Source organism: Canis lupus, chromosome X, assembly GCF_011100685.1.
Source record: "Canis lupus familiaris isolate Mischka breed German Shepherd chromosome X, alternate assembly UU_Cfam_GSD_1.0, whole genome shotgun sequence".
Taxonomy (NCBI): Eukaryota; Metazoa; Chordata; class Mammalia; order Carnivora; family Canidae; genus Canis; species Canis lupus.
This window is the reverse complement of record NC_049260.1, coordinates 91,180,399-91,187,532: the sequence shown is the minus strand read 5'-3', so window position 1 is coordinate 91,187,532 and position 7,134 is coordinate 91,180,399.

The following is a 7,134-nucleotide window of genomic DNA, read 5'->3' as shown; positions in this document are numbered from 1 at the left end:
TCTGGAGTCTGGATGTCCAAAATTAAGTTGTCACCAGGGTGGGTTACTTCGGAGGCATTTCTCCTTGGCTTGTAGATGGCCACTTTCTTGCTGCATCCATATGTGGTCTTTGCTTTGTGTGTTTGTGTCATAATCTTCTCTTACAAAGATACCAGTCATTGGATTATGACCCACCCTAATGACCTTGTTTTAACCTAATTAGCTCTAATTGGGCCTTTGCCCAATCTCCAAAAACAGTCACATTCTGAGTTATTGGGGATTAGGTCTTCAAAATAAGAATTTTTTTTCAAAATAAGAATTTTGACACAATACATTTCAGCCCATCACACCATCTTATTATGTTTTTAAAGATTTTAAGTAATCTCTACACCCAACAGGCTTGTCACAACCTCAAGACTGAATTGCATGCTCCACCGACTGAGCCAGCCTAGGTGCCCTAGTCCATAACACCACCTTAAAGAGAAAAAATATATCAAGCTTGTATACCTTGGTCTGTTTCTGGATACACACACACACACACACACACACACACACACGTTGTGTTTTTTTTTAAACGTGGGGTTGAACTCACAACCCTGTGATCAAGGCCTGAGATCAAGAATCGGATGCTTAGGGATCCCTGGGTGGCGCAGTGGTTTGGCGCCTGCCTTTGGCCCAGGGCGTGATCCTGGAGACCCGGGATCGAATCCCACATCGGGCTCCCGGTGCATGGAGCCTGCTTCTCCCTCTGCCTGTGTCTCTGCCTCTCTCTCTCTCTCTGTAACTATCATAAATAAATAAAAAAATTAAAAAAAAATTAAAAAAAAAAAGAATCAGATGCTTAACTGACTGAGCCACCCAGGTGCTGCATGTTTCTATGTGTATTTTTGATTAATCTGATTAAGTCAAAATGCTCAGGCTAGTTTGTGTGTATGTTTGTGCATGTACAAAGTCTCAGTCTCTCCTTTTTTAAAAAAAGATTTTATTTATTTGAGGGAGAGATTGAGATATATAGAGAGAGTACAAGTGGGGTGGAGGGCAGAGGGAGAGGGAGAAGTGAGCTCCCTGCTGAGCAGGGAGCCTGAAACAGTGTTCGATACCAGGATCCTGAGATCATGACCTGGGCTGAAGGCAGATGCCCAGCCGACTGAGTCACCCAGGTGCCCCAAAATCTCAGTCTCTTAATTAATTTTTGAATTATTTTTTCTGATTATAAAATTAATATATGTACGTTGTACCAGATTCAAGTGCTACAGAAATACCTAAACTGAAAAGTGAGTCTTCCATAGCCTCCACTGTCAATAGGAAACAGTTTATTTCTCTAATTTGTCTTCCTTATATGCAGATACCAACAATGAATATGTGATTAAACTAAAGATAGCATTTTACAGTGTATTTTTTCATTTAATATAGCATGCACATCTTTCTCCATGATGGTACTGATGAATCTGTGTCATTAAAATATACATATATTGCATTTTATTGTGTGCATATACCATAATTTAAATATCTTATTGATGAATGTTTGGGATGCTATCAACCTTTTAGCTATTGCAAAAAAACATGAACAATACTGTAGTGAATATCCTTGTATACTCATCTTTGTGCTCTAATGGGATTCAGTAAAATAATTTCCTAGAAGCCAAAAGACTATATTCAAAGGTTATGAACATTTATAATTTTAAGAAATGCTGCTAAATTTCATAGCAGTTTTTAACTTGAAGGCAGTTTCTCCAGAAGGTGAAGCATGTTGGCAGAGATGACTTTTCCTCCAGGTGATTTAGAGGTCCATGTGGACTTTATTATGTCCTGTCTTTTTGGAAGGTCCATTTTGGAGAAATGCTGATATAAAATTATATTTTAAACTTTGTCTATTATGCTTAGCAAAATTTAATGAGAAATGCACTACCCATGTTGGAAAACCTATGTATATGATATTGCATTGTTTGATGCAAATACTTTTTTTTTTCTTTTAGTCTTCTCTTCCAATAGCTAGCATTTGGCTTATTTCCATTTCAGCAATAGGATTATGAATTATGATTATGGCAATTCTCCATTTCCATTAAAGGTAATGAACTCACTCATGGGTACATTTTATAAAATATGTTCATAATGATGCTGCCACATAAGCCTGAAAGAGTGTAATTATCTTATATCTCTGTTGTGTGTGATATGTTTCTGTTCAAGATATACTCACATGGCACAGTTTACATCTCAGAACTATGATTTCTGTTTAAAATTAGCCCTCATACACAAAATGCATGTTATCGTATTCATGATATAATATGCTCATGATTTATGCTAAGATTTTTATACTTGCAAATATACAATATTTATGTGGAGTACAAATGTATTTGCAACCCAATGTACAATGAATGATACCTGCCACTCTCTCATTACATTTTTTTTTCTTTTCCTGTTACCATACTAGCAATTTTAACACTTTCCTTGTCACTGTAAACTGCCAAGATTAGCATTCTACTTGGAATCAACAAGGTCAGGGGGCGCCTGGGTGTCTTTGTTGGTTGAGCCTCTGGCTCAGGTCACAATTCCAGGGTACTGGGATGGAGCCTTGAGTCTGCTCAGCGGAGAGCCTGCTTCTTCCTCTCCTTCCTGCTTGTGCTCTCTGTCGCTGTCTCTGTCTCTTTCAAATAAAAATAAAATAAAATCTTAAAAAAATCAACAAGGCCAGCCTTATCCTATTACAGCCTAAGAATGGCTTCATCTTCAAGACTAGCTGTCATCTCTCTCTGTCTCTCATGAATAAATAAATAAAATCTTAGAAAAAGGGGATCCCTGGGTGGCTCAGTGGTTTAGCGCTTGCCAGAAGGGCCACGCCCAGGGTGTGATCCTGGAGTTCCAGGATTGAGTCCCACATGGGGCTCCCTGCATGGAGCCTGCTTCTCCCTCTGCCTGTGTCTTTGCCTCTCTCTCTGTCTCTCATGAATAAATAAATAAAATCTTAAAAAAAAGACTAGCTGTCATGGGATAGCATAGGCATTGCTTTAATCAAAATTATAACACTTTAGGGGTATCTGGGTGGCTCAGTCAGTTAAATGTCTGTCTGGCTCAGGTCATGATCCTGGGGTCCTGGGATTGAGCCCGGCTTCGGTAGGTATCAGGCTCTTTGCTCATTAGGGAGCCTGCTACTCCCTCTCCCTCTGTTCCCTGTCCCCCCCACCCCCGCCCCGCTTGGCTTTGTAAATAAATGAAATCTTAAAAAATTATAGCATTTTATTCTTTCATATCTGCCCATTGCAATAATAGAAATGCTGCACAAGAGTATAAGAAAATATCTACATTTTGCTTGATTTGTTTATCACTTCTCCCAGCATTTTGACATAATGTAGCAGGACAATAAATTCAGAGAGCATTTGCTAGAAAATAGCATTTCCCAGTATGTTTTTTTGTCTTAACTGTTGTTACTTTGAGTTTTCCTAAAGAAGACTAAAGTTGTGTTCAGACTCCCTTGATTTCTTTTTTATTGTCCCTACATAAAAAAACTATTTTTATTGCTTACCATAGAAATGGATGCTCATTATAAGACAAAACAAAAAATTACCATATATAACAGATAGTGGAAGTAGGTTTCAATGCAGTCCTCTAGGGGCAATCTGGAGTTAAGTGTGTATTTTTTGTATGCTAATCCCAATATCTATGCTATCTTAACCATTCATATAAAATACATATGTATACATGGCTTCTTATGCCTTGTTCTTCCTTTTTAACTTATTTTTTAAAGAAAGGAATGATTTTAAACATAGAATAGGAAGTAAAATAATGAATGCTTGGGTACTCAGGATCTATCTTCATTAAATCTTTTTTTTTTAAGATTTATTTATCCATTTTAGTGAGAGAGGGAGAGAGAGCAAGAGCAAGCCGGGGGAGAGGCAGGGGGAGAAGGAGAGAGAGAGAGAGAGAGAGAGAGAGAGAGAGAGAAGAGAGAGAGAAGCAGACTCCCCACTGGGGGAGCCCCAGAAGGGGCTTGATCATGACCTGAGCTGAAATCAAGAGCTGGACACTTAACCGACTGAACCACCCAGGCATCCCTCTTCATTAAATCTTAATATTATGTTTTAATATTTAAAAAAAGATTTAGAAAATATTCAGAGTTCAGATACTCTGTATATTCTTCCTTGATCTCATTTTCCTTTCTTTCCATAGATAACTGATGTCACAAATTTTGTGTTTATTATTTAGGTATCCATAAACATTAAGTAGTTTTGTCTTCTGGGCTTTTTTGAACTTCATGTGAATTATGTCATTATATATATATATATATATATATCTGCAGCTCACATCTTTTCATTTAGCTTAGATTCAATTATCAACTACTTTTCCTTGCTTTTTCCTCTCCCCATTCCACCTCTGCTCTCCAACCTTTGGGTGGATTAATAAAGCCTTCTATGTTCCCTTTATTTCTTCTGCTGGTTAAGAAGCTATATATTGTGTTTTTCTCTGTTTATCCCTTAAATATACTTCTTCTAATAAAATCAACACGTTATTCACTGGTCCTGTCACTTTGATTACCACCACAAGGATCTTTGCACACTTTATTCATTTAATATTTCCCCTATATTGTTATTTGAACTGTTCTCTGCACATGCAAAGACTCCCCCACCATCAACATCCTATAGCAGAGTGGCACATTTGTTAGGATTGATGAACCTGCATTGACACATTATAGTCATCCAGTTGCTAGTTTACATTAGGGTTCACCCTAGGTGTTGTATACCCTATGGGTTTTGACAAATGTATAATGACATGTACCCACCCTTATAGTATCACAATAGTTTTACTACCCTTAAAATCCTCTGTGCTCTGTCTCTTCCTCCCATCCTTTTCCGTAACCTCTGGCAATCTGTGATCTTTTTGCTGTCTCCATAGTTTTGTTTTTACAAATGTCACATAGTTAGAAACATACACTATGAAAAAAAAAAAGGAACATACACTATGTAGCCTTTTCAGATTAACTTCCTTCACTTAGTAATCCAAGTTTCTTTGGTGTCTTTTTATGGCTTGATAGCTCATTTTTATTTTTATTTTTTTTTTTTTACTTTCATTTTTTTTTATTGGTGTTCAATTTACTAACATACAGAATAACACCCAGTGCCCGTCACCCATTCACTCCCACCCCCCGCCCTCCTCCCCTTCTACCGCCCCTAGTTCGTTTCCCAGAGTTAGCAGTCTTTACGTTCTGTCTCCCTTTCTGATATTTCCCACACATTTCTTCTCCCTTCCCTTATTTTCCCTTTCACTATTATTTATATTCCCCAAATGAATGAGAACATATAATGTTTGTCCTTCTCCGACTGACTTACTTCACTCAGCATAATACCCTCCAGTTCCATCCACGTTGAAGCAAATGGTGGGTATTTGTCATTTCTAATAGCTGGATAGCTCATTTTTAAAAAGTGGTGAATAATATTCCATTTCTGGATATATTACTGTCGAGTTATCCATTCACGCAGGGAAGGATATTATGATTGCTTACACGTTTTGGCAATTATTATTTTTTAAAGGATTTTATTTATTTACTTGAGAGAGAGGGAGAGTGAGAGAGAGTGAGCATGAGCAAGGGAGAGGCAGAGGGAGAGGGAAAAGCAGACTCCCCACTGAGCAGGGAGCCCCATTGCAGGACTTGATTCCAGGACCCTGAGATCATGACCTGAGTTGAAGACAGACATTTAACCTACTAAGCCACCAGGTGCCTCACGTTTTGGCAATTATGAACCAAAGTACTATAAACATCCGTGTGCAGGTTTTTGTGTGGGCCTAAGTTTTCAGCTCATTTGGGTGAATATCAAAGAGCACAACTATTCTTTTGTATGGTATGAATATGTTTAGTCTTGTAAGACCGTCAAACTGTTTTCCAAAGTGGCTGTAGCATTTTACATTCATATCAGCAATGAATGAGAGTTCCTGTTGCTCCACATTCTTGCCAGCATTTGGTATTGTCAGTATTTTGGATTTTGGTCATTCTAATAGGTGTGTAGTGGAATCTCGTTGTTTTAATTTGCAATTCCCTAATGATGAATGATATTGAACATCTCTTCATATGATTACTTGCATATATATGGTGTATCTTTCTCCATTCCTTTACTTCAACCTATATGTGTCTTTATATTTAAAGTGAATTTCTTGTAGATAGCATATAGTCGGGTCTTTTTTTAAAGATTTTATTTATTTATTTATTTATTTATTTATTAGAGAGAGAGTGTGTGTGTGTGTGTGTGCATGAGTGGGGGGAGGGGCAGAGGGAGAAGCAGACACCTCGCCTAGCAGGGAGCCAGGTGCAGGGCTGGATCCCAGGACCCTGGGACCATGACCTGAGCCAAAGGCAGATGCTCAGCCAACTGAGCCACCCAGGTGTCCCATTTGGGTTTTATTTTTTATCCCCTTTGACGATCTCCACCTTTTAATTGGTATATTTAGATCACTGATCTTTAAAGTGCAGTTGAACTAACATTTACCGTATTTGTTAATGCTTTCTGTTTCTTACTCTTTTTCTTGTTCCCATTTTTGTCTTCTATTCTTTTTATGCCTTGTTGGTTTTATTGGAGAATATTACATGATTCTGGTTTCTTAGCATTTCAGTTTTATGTCTTTTTACAAACATTTTAAAAAGATTTTTATTTTTTAAGTTATCTCCACACCTAATGTGGGGCTCAAACTCACAACCTCCAGATCAAGAGTCGCATGTTCTACCAACTGAGCCAGCCAGGCAGCCCTCAGTTATATTTTTTATATATTTTTAGTGGTTACCCTAGAGTTTGCAGTATACACTTACAACTAATCCAAGTCTACTTTCAAATAATGCCATACCACTTCAAAGGTAGTGTGAGTACCTTCTAATAAGATTTAGTTTTTTTAGCTGTTTTGTCCCACCTTTGCTTTTTAGTTTTAGAAGTTTCTATTGGGGCACCTGGGTGGCTTAGTCAGTTAAGTGTCCAACTCTTGATTTCAGCTCAGTTCATGATCTCAGGGTTTTGGGATCCAAGCCCCAAGCTAGCCCTTAGCCCCCAAGCTAGCTCCATGTTGAGCTGGAGCCTGCTTAAGATTCTCTCTCTCTCTCTCTCTCTACCCCACCACCCCCACTCTCCCTCTAAAAAGAAATATTTCTATTGAGATATCAAGATCAGAGATTCTTTCTTC